This window comes from Passer montanus, unplaced genomic scaffold (genome assembly GCF_014805655.1).
Source record: "Passer montanus isolate IOZ18808 unplaced genomic scaffold, ASM1480565v1 scaffold106, whole genome shotgun sequence".
Lineage (NCBI taxonomy): Eukaryota > Metazoa > Chordata > Aves > Passeriformes > Passeridae > Passer > Passer montanus.
Window position 1 is genome coordinate 1,878,489 of NW_024357170.1, and position 18,585 is coordinate 1,897,073.

Here is an 18,585-nt window from a genome sequence, read left to right on the forward strand (position 1 = left end):
CTCTCATTTTTATTCTTTTTTTTTTCCCCTGTGCACACTTCAAGGACTATTTCCAGTAAACTGCTAAGGCATAAACAATGTAAATCTTAATTACAGTATAAAGAGTAGAGAGTTCCAACATCTTGGCCTTTTCCATACAGTGGCATGTTTTGAAACTTTCCATGTTTGAGGTCCTCTCTCTAATAACAAGGATTTATACGATGTGCCTACAAAGAGATTACGCCAATGAATTACACAGAGGATTAGAGAGAAATCTCATTTCATGCGTCCATCAAAATAAAACCTTTTCAGACTCATTGAAAAGCAGCTTTCCTTTCCTTCCCTTCCTCATTGCATCAGATCCTTAAATAGCCTGTAAGAGGACTCAAAGAGACCAGGGAACCCAAAGCTAACGTATATTCCCAGCAAACTTCCAACCAGTCTGTCCTGGAAAGGTCATTTATGCTGACAAACATGAATGTGAGTCAGCCCCATGTGTGTCTCATGTACCACCCTGCAAAAACTCCCCAGTGTGAGCCAGTGGTGACACAGTCGTGGAAAAGTTCCTGATGGTTTCTAGCAAGCAAAACACAACAATACAAATTCCTGCTCATTTGTAGAACCTTAAAATACTTGACAAACAATATGTTCTGCAGCACATCTGGGAGATCAGATATTTTTGTGTTTATGTTGTGGATAGCTAAACCAAAACATGCTCCACTTGTCAAAGACCCAGAAAGGGGGAAAAACAAGATTCCCAAGAACCTTGTGCTGTAAGTACATGAAAGCCCACCCTGCTGGTTTCCTCCCTGCTTTGGTTAATATCTTCCAGTAAAATATAATCATTGCACATCTGCATAGACTTTTTTCTATGTCAAGGATCGCAGACTCCTTCAAAAATTGACACAATTCAGCAATACCAGTCCCTCCCCTGAAGTGCAGCCATATTTGGAATGAAATGTAGTCACTGTTCAACAATCCAACCCTGTGTAATAATCCCTGACAGAAAGTGAACAGTGACAAAATAGAACTTGTGGAAAAACTATTAGCTGATATGTATTTTTACAAAAATGTATACTGTAAATTGTGGAGAACATAAAACTTGCCCCAAAATTTGGTCTTTTTTCTCTTCACACTTCCCATTTGGTTTGCATAAATCTACTTACATTGCAATTGTTCTTCCACCACTTTTTTCTCTTATTGAGGATTCCACATCCAAGTCCAAACACTGCATAGAGCTGCATCTCTTTATTTCATAACTGGAGGCTTTAGCTGGACACCGTGGCCGCAAAGATCTACTTCATTTTGAAGACAGATTTTCTTTCTTTCTTTCTTTCTTTCTTTCTTTCTTTCTTTCTTTCTTTCTTTCTTTCTTTCTTTCTTTCTTTCTTTCTTTCTTTCTTTCTTTCTTTCTTTCTTTCTTTCTTTCTTTCTTTCTTTCTTTCTTTCTTTCTTTCTTTCTTTCTTTCTTGTTATCCAGTCCCATCCAGCTCAGACTCTTGGAACTGATAACTCCTCTTCTGGGTGTAAAATGACTCAGAAGGATGGTTTGTCTTTTTTGCAGAGAACTGTGGAGGCACCTTTGCTTTTAATGTCAGACTGGAAGGCCACTCCAGCTCTCCCCTCTCTCTTTACAAGTGCATGGTAACACAGCCTAACAGCAAAGGTCTGGGAACCTTTTGGGAGCAGTCGCCCATTTTCTCCTTGGCAATCATACAAAGGGAAAGAGCAAAAAGCATCTAAAGGAGAGTGGGGAGAGTGATGGCCTTGCTGTGCTAGGGAGAGACCATCCACACACTGTATACTATTTCTGTGGCAAGTGTGAATGTGTTTTAAATACCGGCTGCTGTAGCAGAACCCACTGTCTACACACAGAAGAAAGCAGTAATTTTGATTTGCTGACACAAAAAGAGCTCCCTTCCCCTCTTGCTCTTCTGAGCAGCAGCTGCTTGGAGTGCATGTGAGGGGGAGAGAGGTGCTGCAGTCTGGCTTGCTTAGGAATCAAGTGGAGGAAAGAGCTTTGTGAATTCATAGTGGGCTGCTCTGCAGGACGAGGAATGAACGTCCTTGCCTCTAGAATAACAGGATTCGTCCCAAACCCACACACTTGTGTGTGTGTTCTGAGGTGGATCTACCAGTACAAGCCCTTACCACCAGCTAGCATGAGGTGGCATCTGCACTGTGTAATGTTGTGACCCACTCTACTTCCCTGAATGCACTCTTGAAAATCTATATGTGTACACCAATTACATAGATAAATGTCCTTACACTATTATAATTAACTATTGTTGTGTCTCTGTTATTTTCCTTCTTTTTTTCCTTTTGGAAATGCCAGCTAATTGAAACAACATCCAAGTATTTATGTTATAGGTAGCCTTTTTCAAATTCACACCTTCAAGAATGTTTATATAGTATATGCCAGGGTTCTTGCTTTTGATCTACTTTTCAATTTTTTTTTTTCTGAATATGAAGCATATATACATTTATATACACATATACAGCCCGGACAGCAGCAGTGAGGCCTGTCCCTGTGTAATATCTTTGACATTTAGCTTTGAAAAACCATCTTTGGCAATCTTCAATGACTATGTGGTAGCCAGGGCCATGTCCAAACCACCTGAGTTTGGACTGCCCTTTTTGCAGTCAGAACTTTGTTAATTCATTCCAGATGCCAACACATCTCATCTGGAAGGATCTAACGCACCTTGTCAGCATGCAAGTCCTTCACAAAAGAAAACCCACTCAGGTTTCCCCTAGGTGATCTTTAAAGATGAGTTATGAAAGATGACTGAAACAATATTTGAAACACTGTCTTACTCATAGTGTTTTCCAAACACTGTGTGGAAACTGTGCATTTCATGTCATAATAGTCCTATAAAAAATATTAAGAATGCCAGAAGATGAATTATCCTTTTCAAAAATAAATCTGATTCTGACACGCTGCACTTCTGTGCATATTATGTATTATCAAGATTTCCTGATGTTGCCAAGGGAAAACTTTATGCTAAACATGAAGTTTTTCATCCTCATACAGAGGATGAAATTGCATGGAATTCCCAGGATGAAACAATAGGGATTTTCATCTTCAGTGACGAATACCTAAGAAATTTGGGGTCAGACCCACAAAGGCTTAGACACATGCTTATCTTCATGTATAACTCATGCTTGCAGGTCATTGCAACATTTGGCCCAACACAGTTGTTTCAGCACAGAATCTGTACTGTAAAGCCTGGGATGTGAACTTGTCTTTGCTTCAGTCAGTGGGATGTTCCCTGGGAGTGAAGTTAGCTTACGTGAGCCAGCAGATCTAGCCTGTAAGGGCTAAAATAGAACACGAGCTGCTCAGATGTTGTGAACTTTAAAATAGTGCCTTTCTGTAACTTCAGAAGAGAGAAAAAAAATCTTTGAATAACAGCTTTATCCCATTTTTCATTATTTTACTATTTACTGTGATATCATCCCAAATAAGGCCCAAATGAGATTTCCATTTAATGCTTCTTTATACCATATTAAGCAAATTATCACTTCTTGGATTCTAACCATCTTTTGTATTTTTATGTAGAGCTTTAACTTTGAAACTTTGAGCAGTACAGGCTTGATTGGGCACACTGCCACACTCAGTGGCATTGAATCCTAACACCAATTCCAGCACTGGTTTGGGCAAGAGGGATCTTCTGTTTGGTGTCACCCTCCACACCGAGACAGGTACTTGAAGTTTACACCATGGCAGAAGTCATGATTTTAAACAGTTTTCATTTGATGAGATAGGAGTGTTAGAGCGGGAAGACTTGTAGATATTTTAGAAAATAGAAAGTGTCTACCAACTAGCTAAAATATAAATTGGTTTCATTTTATATTTACTGCAAAAAAGAATCACACAACATCAAGCAGATGATGATGAGGCTGTTGGGACAAAAGCATTTGGTTGCTGCATCTGGCACTAGCATGGGATGACAGAATCATTGATCGGGATTTAATTTTAATTTCTTGTACTAATTTTCATTTCCCTATTACTGTTTGCTGCGTTTCAGCCCTATGGGTTTAGGATTTGAAGAAAAGCCAATTGAATGCTCAAACCATTAAAAGGCCAGCATTTCTCTCTTTCCTCCAAAATATCGAGCAAAAATAAACACCCTCCATCCTGATCTTTCCCCTCACACGTTTACCCACTGGAAAATGTCTGCTCCTCACAGAATAGGCATGAGTACCACAGAATTGTTTATGTCATATTTAGAGGAGACTCTGGCCATAGCTTTTCCTTTGGTCACTCACAACAAGGAAATGGGTGAGGGTGAGAGTGTGTCACTCTTACAGAAAGGGAACAGAACAAAAGGAGTAGCTGAAGCCTGAATTCCTCACAGGAATGGCTTTGAATCTTTGTGTATGTGTGGGAAGTGCTTCCTTGATACAATCTGCTTGAAAAGAAGGAGGAAAAACAAATGAAGAACAGGGAACAGAAGAGCATTTTGCCCTTGCAGTCTTAAGGTTTAGTAAAACAGAGTAATCGGCAATTGTACAGGACTGTAAGAAGGAAACAAACAGATGAACTGGTGGTCCACCATTTATTTGCTCTGTAATTATTTTATGAAAAAATAACAGCAACCCACCTAGCCATAAGGAGATTTTTTTGGTGTCTGGAAGAGAATTAGTCCCAATGGGATGGTGAAGCCTAGTTTAATACAGCTGTGTGATGAGACATCCCAGTATGAGAAACTGGCACAAGCTGGCAGAGTATTTTCATTTCTGTTTGAAATTGTTGAACTTAACAGTTTTTATCTGCTAATGTGCAGAAAGCCATACTTAGCATTCCTGACTGATCTGAGAAGTACATCTGTGATTGTTCCTTTCCATGTGCAGTACCTGTGCAGAAAGAGCACTCCACCTGCTAGGAAATTTGAAACATGTAGTTCCATACAAGTCTCTGAATTGTGTCAGGGAGAGAGACTAGGGTTAAGAAATTATGCTTTACTATCTCCAGAACATAATTATAGGGAAGCAGTTCAGAACATCCAGATTAGGTTATCAAGCAGCCTAATTTTAACATGGTGCCATTCTCAGACAATAAATAATGTACATGTGGTGGGCATGAGTCATCACTCTTGCAACAGTGTCTGGAGCTCCCTACTTTGCATGATTTATGCATTAAAATGTAAATGAAAAATCTTTTTTTCTTATAATGTGAATTCATGAGAGAGATCACTTATAGACATTACTTAGATTAGCTTAGAACCTCTCTGAGGTCACAACCACCTGTTGGGCTCTGGAGGTGTGATGCAAAAGGAAGGAGAGGGAGAAAGGGAAGCTTTAGCCATCTTCTGAGGGCTGAGCCCTCAAATCAGTGTCTAGCCTCCTCTTCCCATCTCGGAGATGCTTTAGTCTTTGTCTCGGAGCCGCGGGGCTGCTGTTGCAGCAGCGAGGGGCCGCCGGGTGCGCAGGTGAGCTCGAGAATCGCTCCGAGGAGCCAGGAGGGCTCACACCGCGCTGCACGGCCAACCCCTGCCTAGCCTGAGCTGGTTTAGTCTCTAGTGAGACGTGGGACAAACTCTGGGGCTGTTCCCAGGCGGAGGCCGAGGTTCTCCCGGTGCTCCCTCCATCCCTCCCGCCTGCAGCACCGCCCTCCCGGGCCGGGCAGGCCTCTCCCGTAAGGAATTTTCCTAAGGAACCCCACAGCAGGTGGGTGTTCGGCCGCGGTTCCCCGGGCAAGCCCCGCTGGAGGCACCGGAGGACGCGGCGCCCGCGCTCTGATCCCTCCGGTTAAACCGTGCCGGGAGGGGATTGCTTCTTAACAGGCTGCCGGATGGATGCTCGCAGAGTAATTTAAAATCACCGAATCGCTATTTATTAATATAATGCTCTTAAATTGAACGTACACTTAATCCCCAGTGCCCTCGTAAAGACTGGGAGGGGAGGGCGGCGTGCGGGAAGGGGGAAGAGGAGGAAGTGGGGAGCGAGCCCGGGTCTGAGCCGGGCAGAGACCAGCGGCTGGCTGGGAGCCTTGGGGAAGCCCCCGCACTGTCGCCTCCTGGCCCAGCCGCCCGGTCGCTGGTGACAGAGCCCAGTCTTCCCCGGGAAAGCCGATCCTTGCGCACCGCAGAGCGGCACCGCACGGCTCCGCTCCGGCCGCACCCGCGCTGCCAGCGCCCCCTCCCTCATCCATCCTCCCCCCAGCTCAGGAGGACGGGCGGCGGCACCGCAGAGGCGGCCCGGCAGTGCCGCCAGCTCCCGGGCGGCGCATCCCGTCCCTCCTCGGGGAGCCCCGCAGGAGGAGCAGGGCAGGGGGAGCGCCCCGCGTCCCCGCCAGGTTCCACCTCCATCGGCGATGCCGCCAGCGCCGCGTCCACCCCCACGCCGGGAGGGTGCCGCCGGGCTTTGCTGAGGTGAGTGGTCACCTCCGGCCGGCTCTGCCTGTCCCCGAGCCGGGACAGGGCTCCGCGCTGCGATGTCCCCGGCCGAGGCGTGCAGCCCGCTTCGTACAGGACAGGAGCGCTGGGGGCCGGGGAAGTTTCCCTGCGGAACCAGCGCGGCGAGAGGCGGAGCAGCCGCCCCGGAGCTCCAGCTGCCGTAGGGTACGCGTGTGGAAGCAGGGAGGCACCTGGAGAGGCGGCCCAGGTGGAGCGAGAGCAGCTGGTTGGAGCAGGGGTGGGGGGAGGAAGAGAGAAGGTGGAGAAGCGGGCGGGGACAGGAGCCGGGGAAGGAGGTGGCAGCAGTTTCTGTGCATCGGTGCCTCGTCCCCCCGCTCGCCGGCTGAAGCACCCTGCTCTGCTCCCCGAGGTCGGAGGTGCCGGCGCTGCCGTCCCCGGCCACACGTCGGAGCCGCGCTCTCCTTGGTGGATTCGCCGTGCAACTATCGGGAAAAGTGGCTGTGCGCGGGCAGCGGCTTAGCGCAACGTGAGGGCTGGCGTGTCTGTGTGTCTGTCTGTGCGGGGCCGGGCGGGTGGCGGTGGCGGGCTGCGCTGCTCCGTGCGCTGCCGGGGACCGGCGGGCACCGTGCCTGGCTGCAGGAGCGGGGCAGAGCGCTCGGCCCGGCCCGCGTTGTGCTGCGCGGGGGCCGCCGTCGCTCCCCCGCGCAGCGCGGTGGCAGCAGCGCTCGGGAAACTTTGTGTGGTCCCCTTTGTGCGCAGGGAGCTGCGGCGTGTGCACGCTGCGCTGCTGCTCGCCCCGATCTAGCGGCTGCGTGCCTGTCTGGCTGCGTTCGGCATCAATATTTATTTACAGGGCACGGGTATTAATCACTCATGCCGTGGAAAGCTCATTAGCGGCGACTTGTTTCCATGACAACGGGACCCCTCGGAGCCTTGAGGGTTATCTATTTGCCCGATTTTTTTGTCTTTTCATATTCGTACTAGTACCTTGTTTTGTCATCGGGGGAGAAAAATAAGCAAATAAACCCTGCGTGATCCTGTGGACCCTCTTCACTTTTCCTCCAAAACTCCACGATTTCCCCAGACTTAATTAACCATATGTGGATGTGATTGAGCAAGTGTGAGAGTTATACAAGGTTTCTGAGTATTTTTTCTGCTGCATTACTTCGTTTAGCTGTAAAACTCAAACCAAGCCATGGTCTGACTTGTCTCATGTTCAAAGTACTCCTGAGACATATTAGTGCTAAAAACTGTTGATGTTACTTCTCTTTCTGCTTGTGTGTCATTTGGCAGCACAGAATCCTTTGAGGAGCTTCGTGTTGCAGTCTCTGCTACAGCTGAGCTGGGAATCAGTGGTGACTTCCTCTATAACTTTGTCATCCTGCTGTGGTGTGACCTTGACAGGTCTCTAACCTGCCCCACTCTGCTTAACAAAAGGAAATTTCGCTCACTTGCACCTGTGCTCTGACCTAATCAAGCAAAATACTTTCTTTAAGATGGAGTGTTAAAACTGAGTATATGAGTGTATTGTCCTCGGTTACAAGGAGTGAACATATGTTATACATTCATTTTCCCTAATGGTAGAGGTAAAAATCCTCCTTTTAAACTCCAGTCTTTATAAAACATATCATAGTCCTGCCGGTCTTCAAAAGATGTCAATTGTTACCACCCAGCTGAAAACAGTGCTCCTAATGCCATTTTAAAATGCTTTCCTGGGTTAACATCTTCAGAATCGGGTAAAAACTAGGGTCTTCAGCATTCGGAAATTTGTAGGAATATCCACTGTTACAAAGTGTATACCTCCAGTGAGAAGATGCAAGAGTAAGGAAAGAAAATGCTGTGAAACCGAATGACAGTCTTGATCACTTGCCTTAGCATTGCAACCTGAGAGGGACTTAAAAGTTTTTTTTAGAGAAAATGAGCAAACACATGCTTTTAACTTAACTATATGTTGGGTTAAACATCTGAAACTATCCTGCAAATTTTCATCATTTTGCAAGAGATAGTTTAATACACAGTGTTATGTTGAGAAGCATTGGGAGTGTGTAAGGAATGTTTTAGAATACTGAGTTCTGAAACACTGCCTGAGAGACGTTCAGTTGTGACTGTTTCAGATTATAGGAGTAGGAAGTTATAATAGTAGAGGAACTTCTGTATGAAGCACACTTTCTTTCTGCTGTCTTGAAACACTCCTTCTCAGTGAATAAACTGTTATAAAATAACTCTCTTTCGTGTTGTGAGAAAGTCTATCCTCAGCTCAGTCCAGCAAAGTGCTAAAACATCTGCCTCATTCCAAATGCATTAGAGTAGGCAAACCACTTCTTGAAAAAAGTTTCATGCTTTTACTGAAATACCCTAAAAGTATTTTTACTGAAATACCCCTAAGGCCTGTGACCTTGACTTTTGTATTCTGTTTTTTAGCAACTCGGTAGTGAGATGCCTATCTGAAAATATTTCTTGTGATTGGAGGACCATGACCAGCCCCTAGTTACCAGTGAAATAACTTAATGATAATCCCATTAATAGAAAGGAAGAAAAGAACAAAAAATCAAGTTGTCATCTTGTCTCCTTTGGATGTCATTGACTTAAATTTCCTTGCTGAATAATTACATTTTTACTGCTTCGTGCTGTACAGTCGATACAAGTACAGGGAAAGTGGTCTAGGTTTTACTCTGTGCTTTACATCTCTAAAGCTCAGCCTTTTATTATTGGTGGTAGTAAGAGTAACAGATATTCCAGTTCATTTTTCAGACCCTACATGCCACGAGGAGGGGAAAAAAAGTCTTAATTTTATTTTTTAAAACTGATAACAGGCAGCAAGAAAGATAATTTGTAACAAGCCCTTATTACTTTTATAGATAGTTTCAGAACAATAATCACTTAAGGTTGTGAGAAGGCATCTTAGTATGTAAAGCTGTCACTGATAAAGGGATTTTGTTTCAGGGAGTGGGAAAAAATTACATAGATGTGCCGGCTAAGTCTATACATATAATGATATTGGTTTTCATTGTGTTTTACTCAACATTATACCAAAGTAACTTGGATATAATGTACACTGTTTTTTATATACAAAAATGCTTCTTCTGGTGCTCATATTCAAGATCCTGCAAATTGCTCAACCAGCCTATCGCTCAAACTTTGTTGTCATGTGGAAACAGACTTAATGTTCTTTGTTTCTCTGGTGTTGGAAGTTCCACACCTGGACCATTAGTTAGAGGAGGTGGTTGATCTCCTTTCTCGGTAACTGATCTACTACCATTAATCATCATCATTCAGGGTTGCTTATTTGTAGTGTAAAGTTGTCCTATGTGCATATATTGTGCCCAGAGAGATCTCTGGGGAATCAGCAAAATGTTAGTGCAGCACAAAAACAAATGGTAGTCAACATCTTTTGTGTCTCGGGCCTTAGTCACTGGCATCTGTACACCAGTGGGATTGTTGGAGATCAGTGTGAAGATGTTGTGAGGAATTACTTCCAGTGCTAATTCCTTAACATTCATTTTGCTGAATATATTTGAAGGAAACAGATTTCAGAGAAAAAGTTCACAGATCTGTACTCCAAAGACTTGAAAACAAATAATGGCTCATCACTGCTTTTCCTGTTTGCTGTCAGGTTGAATGTACTGGTTTTCTGGATGGAAAAATAGGGCCATTATGAATTTAAAACAGGCATATTGGCAGCAAGGGGCTTGTGAAGGGCAGAGACCAGCACTAAATATCCAAAGTGAATTTTGCGTGTGTGTGTGTTTTGGGTTTTTTCCCCCTGTTTTTAGGAGAAGGTTGGGCAGGTGAGTTTCCAGGTATACTTTTTGAGCTTATAAAATGCATGACCTTATTTGACAGAAGTGAGTAATGGTGTTAGGGAAGTATGAGAGATGTTTCTGTAATTCCAGTAGGGAGCTCAGTTATATTCTTCATAAGCGACTGTGAAGTGTTTATACTTCAAATGGTGGTGTACTTGATTTAGCTATAGGGCTTTTAGTTTGGTCTTCATTTCAGAATCACCCTAATAATCAATACTTCTGATATTCCAGTCTTTTAGATTGAGGCAGGATTGTTTCATATTAAACGTTTGCAGATAACCTGACTTTTAAAGTATATATGGTAGACTAACTTCTGCTTTTCATCAGAATTTAGTGGCTAAACTTAAGGTAAAACAAAGACTGTATTTTTACATACCAGTGGTAATGTAAAACTCTCATGTTTCTGTCATTTTATTATTTTAAAAAATGAACCTTCTTAAACATGAAGATGTAAAAAAGCTCCTTTCTGGCCTTTCATTTGCTCACCATATTTTTAATGAACCATGTATAATAATTTCAAAACGACTTAGGCTTTTGAGGCCCAAGTTTGGAACAACCCAAAGAAATCTGTGTTTCAAAAAATGCATTCTGGAGGGATGCCTCTCCCTCGTCTCTGAGATGCCTGATTATTCACATGCTCAAACTCCCAAGTCATTTTGGAAGTTTTGGACCTGGGTGTATTTTCCACTTGTAAAATAGAGATGTCAGCTCAAATTACTTTGAAATTCAAGTTCCTCCCATACCTGTATTGCTCAGAGTGATGGGTTCAGCAGCACCTCAGCTGTGAGATGCTGCTGCTGCTCTGCCTTTTCTCTTCAGCAGCTGGGACAGGCTGGCAGGGGGAAGGAGGCAGGGAGTGAAATTGGGATTTTCTCTGGGGGTAAGGCAGGGAGAAGCGTCCCCTCTGCATGTACTGCAGCCCTCTTGTTTCTCTTGTGGGAGTCCCTTGATTTGTAGGCTGACCTTTCCACACCATTGAAGCTTAGCAGGCCCTCCCAATTTTCTCACTTTATGCCAAGATGTCTGATGTTGCAGACAGGGAGTCTGTTCCTGCTCTATTTGGAGGCAAGGGCAGAATTCTCACTGATTTCCATAGGAACAAGATGTATTCCTAAACATACTTCAGTAGCTAGAAAGAAACTTCCTAATAAAGAACCAGGCTCGCATAACACAGAACATGAAGCATTGTTCTGAGCTTCACTTCAGAGCTCGTAGCAGGTTTGCAGACCGAGCACTCCAAGCAGCAAATCTCGGGGCATTCCTGGCAGCACTGTCAAGTATTATCCACTCTCATTCTGCCCAGAGAAACAACTGAGGCTTCAGCAGGTTACTGATAAAATCTTATTTATTCTAATGGATGCCATTTGAGCTCCTTAGGTGATATCAAGAGTGAGCAGTGAGTTGTGATATAGTAGCTGTTGCACAAAGGATTTGCTATGTCAAGCAGAAAAGGCAGTGGGATTTCAATTTACCTGAAGAAGCAAAATGCCCTCTCTCTCCAACGCTGATGTGGGAGACTCTTGGAAGTTACTAAGGAAAACTTTGGAATGCAATTCTGCTGCTCTGAGTTGTTGTACTCTAGCCAGACTGGTTCCTAACTAAAACTTTATTTTCTTTTTCTTTATTTGGATGGGTTTTTTGTTTTTTTTTTTAAGGTGGGGATGTTCCAGCCCTCATTTTACTGACATTCCTGTGTTGCTGTTTCACAACAATGAATCCTTTCCAGTTACAGGCTTTTTCTTTAAGAGGGGTTCAAATGAATCACCTAAAGGCTGTTGGAGGCAAGGGTTTCCAAATATATCTCATAGATATCTGTGATTCCTTTCTTTCCCAAATCCATGTATTCCATTAATTTTGCCACTAGAAAGGCATTGTTCTGTCCAAATAGAGCTGTCAGGGTGCAAGGAAGTGGTGGGAAGATAGAGATTAGTACTTTTGCCATTTGTGTTGCATTCCCATATATGAGTCTGCTTTTCCATACAATTTTCAGCTTGTGGTAGTCAGAGTATAATTTTCTCTGGTTATCTCCCATCTTGGACTGGTTTGTTTTTGTGGCGAACATTTGGGGAAATGCATTTTTTTCCTCCTGAGGTGTTTTAACAGCATCAGCATTTGTTAAATTCTTCTTTACTTACTGCCCAATAGTTAGTACACCTATTCAAATTCAAAAAAGCTTTGTCCTGTAAAGCGTGTAGCATGGGTGCTTTCTCCTTATGTCACTTTTCAGATAATTACTATTTTAACATTTGAAAATATAGACAGAAGTGTAGAGAGATGAACTTTTCCAAGGAAATTATATCCACTTCGAACACTTTAACTTGAATGGCAAATGTAAGTGTTCAATATGCATTAAACTCCAGACTTAAATTAGAGTTCTTTGTTCGTGTCTTGTTTCAGTATGACCATCGCATATCATCGGACAGAAAGCTGTCAAGATAATAGACCAACCTTCCTGTCCTCAAGATACAAAACATTTCTATTTCTAAAGGTACAAATATCGCAAAATGCAGAGCTTGAACACAAGGCTGCTTGAATGATTTACTTGAAAGCTGCAGCCCAAAATGTCATAGTCCTGAAGAACTTTTGACCCCAAAGCAGGGAGTTGTCAAGCATGTGTGAATGGAAATGAATGGGAACTGAACAACATCTTCACAGGATGGGTTTCATTTCTATTTTTGTCGTGAAAACAAGACATTACTTCTTTTAACATTCATGTTGTCAGTTAAATTGCCATTAGTGGTAAAGGAGCCCTGACCTGAATGAAACACTCAGGTTCAGTATCTGGCTTCTTGGGCTGGAATGCAGAAGTCATGGCAGAAATCAAGTGAGTGGCTGCTCTCATTACTGAAACTACTTCTCAAAGGCAAGTTCAGTTTAATGCTCATTACCCTTTTTAATTGTGTCAAGTTTTAAGAGTAATTCATTGTGATTCTGCTGTGAAGTGTTGTGATGTGGCAACATTTTGTTGATTAAGATATTGCTGGAAGTTCATTTTTAGAAATACTGTTGGCAAGGATTTAGAAACCTGGGTTCCAGTCAGGAAGAGAACAATCACTGGAGCCAGCTCTGCGAGGGGATTCTAGAGACACGTTGGAGATTTGTTAATTATTATTTTGTGCTGCAGCCCCTCTCATCCCTGTTTGGGCAAGTCCGTGAATTCTTGTGGGAAATTGTGTAAGAGGCTGGCAGAGGGATTGCTGTAGTGCAGGGACATTGGCCAGGGCAGTGGCACTGAACCACGTCCTGTCCCACAGCCCTCCCCGGGCAGGTGGCGAATGGAAAGGATCCCATAGCCTTGGTGCTGTTCTGCTTCTACCCCGTGGTTTTTGACAAGTAGTTCTGCTGGAAGTTCAGCAGGGTGCACAAATCACTGTGCTCACCTCTGCTGCAGAGATCAGGTCCTGTCACTCTTCTTCCCATTTCCCTTCCTCCTTTTCACTGTTCATCTCCCAGCTAGGGTGGGTCAAAGGCAGCTCCCTGAAACTCCAGACGGTTTGTTTACTTCAGAAACACATTTTACATAAGAAACCAGCTCATACTGTATAATGCTGGTGATAATTGCTTTTAGGAGCCTCATACACAGAACTATATTGATAAATTACGAGCTTGTCTTGCAACAATTCACCTTTATTATAGAGTAGAAGGGCACTAGTGAAGAGTTACTGAAGAGTTACTCTAACATTCCTTTAATAGGAAATAACTGTTTTCAAGACAGGTATCCTACTTTTGCAAGTCCATGGCCAAATTCCTGTTTATTTGAATGGGGGCAGGGTCAAGCCCCATGTGCCTAATGGCTGCTATTGTGAAAGTAGACCCTTGCTGAGTCCCCTCTGCTGGAATTGGGATGCACTCCTGGGCAGTAAGCTAAATATAACAATGAGAAATTAATGAGGAAGGGAATTGGCAGCAGTGGTACTACTTTTGCCTTTCTGCTCTTTATCACTGGGGCCATGATCTCATTGCAGCCACAGAGACATGGTGGGAATAGAGTCATGGATGGCTACATTCCTTTTAGGAAAGCCAGGGCAGCAAGGCAAGGTGGTGGAGCTGCTGTTTATAGGAGAGAGCAACTGGAATGTGCTGAGCTCTGCCAAGGAGTGGGTGAAGAAGGAGTCAAGAGCTTATGCGTGTGTGAGGGTGACAGAGCAATTGAACTGGCTTCACAGAGAGGCTGTGCAGTCTCCCCTTCTGGAGACATTCCAAACCCACCTGGATGTAGTCCTGTGGAACTTGCTCCAGGTGATCCTTGAGCAGGGGGGTTAGGCTGGATGATCTCCAGAGGTCCCTGCCAGCCCTAACCACTCCCTGTTTCTGTAATTAGATTTCCACACTTCTGTGTCATGCAGTCCATTAATTCAGTCTTTGTTAGACAGTCTCTTCTTTCTCATAGTAACATGTTAATAGCAGGGAAAGTTCTATCCATCATTATTCATTTCAGCCCTAAGGCCAGAATCTAAAGTTTGCTGCTTTTTTTCTTTTTTCCTTTTTAGAATCTATTGTGCAAGAAAGAAGTTAATAGGGATGTACATGCATACATAGCTCTCATTAAAATTAATTTGCATTACGTGTGTTCATTTTGTGCTTCTCTATTGGTCTGCTCTCTGTGATGAAAGCTGCAAGCAGGTTAATGCTTATGGCAAATTTTGGTTCAGTTTTTAACCTTGATTACTATTTTCTAACTCCACCTAACTTCTCCCTAAACCTTCTGAGTTTGGACTGCACTGGGAAATTTTCAGTAGCATGAACATGAGTTCAAGTGTCTGAGAACTACTAATAATGCAATTTATTCCTTTGTGTTGACTATAAATAACATTGCTCCAAACTTACTGCTGTGATGGAAATGAAATACAGAATAAACATGTTCACAAGATTTCACAGTTTGAAACATTTAAGGCATTATTTTTCGCTTTTGATCACTGAAATTTAATCCAGTAATCTTAAATCAATGGTTATTATAGAGCAACCTTAAAGCCTCAAGGCAGAGCTCCTGCCATGGTTTTCAGGAGCACCCTGTACTGTGTCTGTGTTACAGAAAGTCCCAGTCACAGTTCTTGGTGCCAGTTGTTTTTCAAGGAAAGATAAAAGAGGAGCAATATTCTCAAGGAAGTCAACACTTTTCTTAAGCAGGATGTGTTTTATGTTACTGTCTTTTTTTATAATTAGGCACAGAAGGCAAGCATTGGTTTTGCTACCTCCTGCATATTTCAACAATTAAAAACCCTGTATGAAATAAATAATGTAAATGAAACTGTAGTGTGATCACTCACCATCACAGCTAAGAATTCTCTGTAGCTTCTGAATTTGCTCTGTCTTCCCTATTCTGTGTTGTCAGCCCTGTCTCCTTTTTCGGATGGGCTTAGGCAGGCAAATGGAAATCTTATAATTTGCTTTAGTTACCAAGGCTGGGATTGACTATGTTTTGCAGTTTACTGCTGCCATGGGCTGGCTGCCCAGCAGTTGCCAACAAACTTCCAAAATGAGGCAGGCTTCTATCTCAAAATATTTGTTGGGGTCTTCTTTCTCTTCATGTCTTCAATGGGAAGTGGTGCTGGGGCCAGTAGCAATGGTTTTGTTTGAGGCAGTACTGATCAGAACTTGGAAAATCATTTTCCCGTTTCCTTTGCTTTTTCCTTTCCTTTTCCTTTCTGCCTGGTATGAAGTAACTGTTCTGGTGTTATAGTTTCAAGCATCAAGAACAAACAAATGTTTAATCCATTTAAACATTAATTTCTTTTCCAGTTTTCTTCCAATTCAGCTGCCAAAACAACAAAAAACAATGCAACATGTCAGTTGCATGGCTCTGTTTACGATAGAATCACAATTTTTTAAATCCTCTTTCAGTAAGTGCAAAGAGTATTTTGTGACAAATGCCTCTTGGGTTGTAAGGTGGAATTATCTTGCATGTTGTTTCTGTATCCAAGTTGAGAGCAATCCATCAGAATGATGGTTTTATTCATTTGGGGGAGCAGGAAGAAGGATGTAACCAAAATTGAGTTTTCTAGCTATGAGTAGCAAGGCAGACCCAGTAAAGTGAGCCGTGTGTTCTACTGCTGACAAATGTAATGACAGACCAAAAACAAACACGGTGACCCAGCAAGTACTCATAGCAAGAATTCAAAATTCAGAGCCTGAATTTTGAATTGTTGAAATGACAACAGATGCAATGTCAATCAATTGGAATTGCAATTTTGCTGCCCTTCCTTCCCCTGTGAATGGGAACCAGAATTTCCAACAAGGCTAAGCAGGAAGTCCTTAACATACATAAACCAGCACCTAAACCTGACCTTTGTTCTGTCACAAGAGTGAATGATCTCTGCAAATATAATTCTATGAGTAGTTAGGAGCAGTTATGGCCCATCAGAAGGATGAAATAATGTCTGCAGAACATATTGCTTTTAGACAGAAGTAGTAAAGTGCTATTTAAAATTTAAAAAATAAATTCTTCTGCATGGTGTGGTTTTTTTAGTGGTGTGGTGTGGCAGCTTTTGGTCAAAGCTGAAGGTCACCAGAGCACAAACCCTTCATTGTTTTGCTCCATATAAGGCACACTACAACAAAGTAAAGCTATCAAAACACAAGTGATCAGCAGGATGCAGTAAGGCATAAATATCTGTACAAAATTAGGTTCTTTAAAAAGAAAAGTGAGATCTCATTTCTGTTTCATTGTGACAGCAAAAGGGAATAGATGCTTTCCTAGAAACAATTTAATGACTGGTGTGACTCTTGGATTGGGCACATGACAGAGGAGAAGGATGTTTGGATCAGGTTAAGCATCTTTCTAGCTTGCTACTATTGCCTGGGCTAGGTATTTTATTATCTAAGTATAGGGAAATTGTATTTCTCCAGATATATACCCTCTCAGCTTCTGGCTGGCTGCTTCACAGGTACATTCTGTCTGGCACCAGTCAGTTTGGTGTTTAATAGCTGTTGGTGGGAATTTTTATCCATAGAATTTGCCTAATTGTTCTTGAAAGATAAGCAAGCTTTTGTCATAAAGAGAACAATTAAACTGTATATTGTGTGGGAAAACCACCTCCTTTTGTTGTTTTTCAAAGTGCTGTCTGATAATTCTTGTATTATAAGAAGTGATGCAGGATTGCTGTCTATTCAGTTTGTCAATGCTTCTTGTAAATTTTTGTAGCCTTTTATCAAATTCCTTCCCAGCTGAATCTTCCTAGACTGTTCAAATGCTTTGCATAAAGAAAACATTTTACAGCTCTTACTATCCTTGTCATTCCTGATCCCTTTCCAGCTCTAGAGATGTAGAAAAATCATACCATGATATAATGAGATTTTCTTTCCCCCCTTTTTTTTCCTCATCAGCTTCTGAAATTCTATCTGCTACTGCGTACTAAATCACTATCTGCATAGTACTGATGTGCATAATTTCATTATAGCTTTCCTGTCTCTTTAAGATGAAGTAGCCCACCCAGTGCTGAGAGAATGGGATTTCCTCCCTGGATAACTTTGTATTTACCAGCATGAATTTAATTTACCATTTTATCCCCCCAGTTCCTCAGTGAGTGATGGATCCTGACAGAATGACTTCTGGGTGAAGGCAAGGAAGTGTTCTCCAAACTGTGGATGCTTTGAGGAAGGAGTCAGCTCAGTGTAAGGGAAAGTGTGTCTTGGGATTTGTCATAGTTTTGAGGAATTGGACCTCCTAAATTCTCTAAAATAAGTTTGGTCAAGAAGTTCTCTTAAGCCTGTGCAGTTCTTTGCCTTCTGGCACAGTCTTTGAAGGACTGAATGGGCAAAGCTTGACAGAGTAACAGTGGGAATGTGGAAGCTCTGCTTTGCTAGCTTTCAGCATCAAGGGCGGCAGTGGGACAGGAAAATAGACCTGGAATCACAAAAAAAAAAAAAAAAAAATATAGAGGTTGGTGTTCATTGGAAGTACCTTAACTTCGACACAGCATCTTGACATAGAGGTTGGTCTTCATTGGAAGTACCTTAACTTCGACACAGCATCTTGATGGCTGGATGTCAGCAGTGGTACGTGATCCACTGACAGCAGAGGCATTGATACCCTGCATGCACTCTGATCATCAGGGCTCTGTAGATGTTTGGCTTTTCTCAGGTGGCAGCACTAAACCTCTTTTCCACTATGGCATTGTGCTGTGTTTCTTGTACAGATTTAAAGTTTCTGTGACAGAAATGGCTCTTGGTTTTTGTTCCCTGTGCAGTGTTTTGATCAGCAGTAGGAACTGGGCTCTTTGGTTGTAAGAGAAGGGACCTTCAACATGATCAGATTCCCAGTGTTTATTCAGACTGCTTTAAAACTATGTGTTCTCAGGGATGCAGTTCCTCATATAAAGGATTCTTAAGATGTGTCTCCTCACCAAACAAGAAGAAAAACCTTTGAGGTTGTCAAATCTTCCTTCCCCTTTAAGTCTAAGTTTTATGAATGTGGAAACTAGCCTTGTTTTCAGTGAGCCACC

The 18,585-nt window shown here is 42.8% G+C and overlaps 1 protein-coding gene across 4 annotated transcripts in view; it reads left to right on the forward strand.

Annotated features, from left to right (window-relative positions):
• The first annotated feature begins 6,224 nt into the window (after positions 1-6,224).
• Positions 6,225-18,585, forward strand: part of SHISAL1 (shisa like 1) — a 72,213-nt gene continuing 59,852 nt past the window's right edge. For 3 of the 4 annotated variants that reach the window (XR_005628898.1, XM_039721288.1, XM_039721261.1), the window contains exon 1: positions 6,603-6,867. The gene's annotated coding sequence lies outside the window, so the exon portion shown is untranslated. Of the gene's footprint in view, positions 6,357-6,602; positions 6,868-18,585 lie in introns of those variants that run through there. The other variant, XM_039721271.1, reaches the window with a different exon arrangement.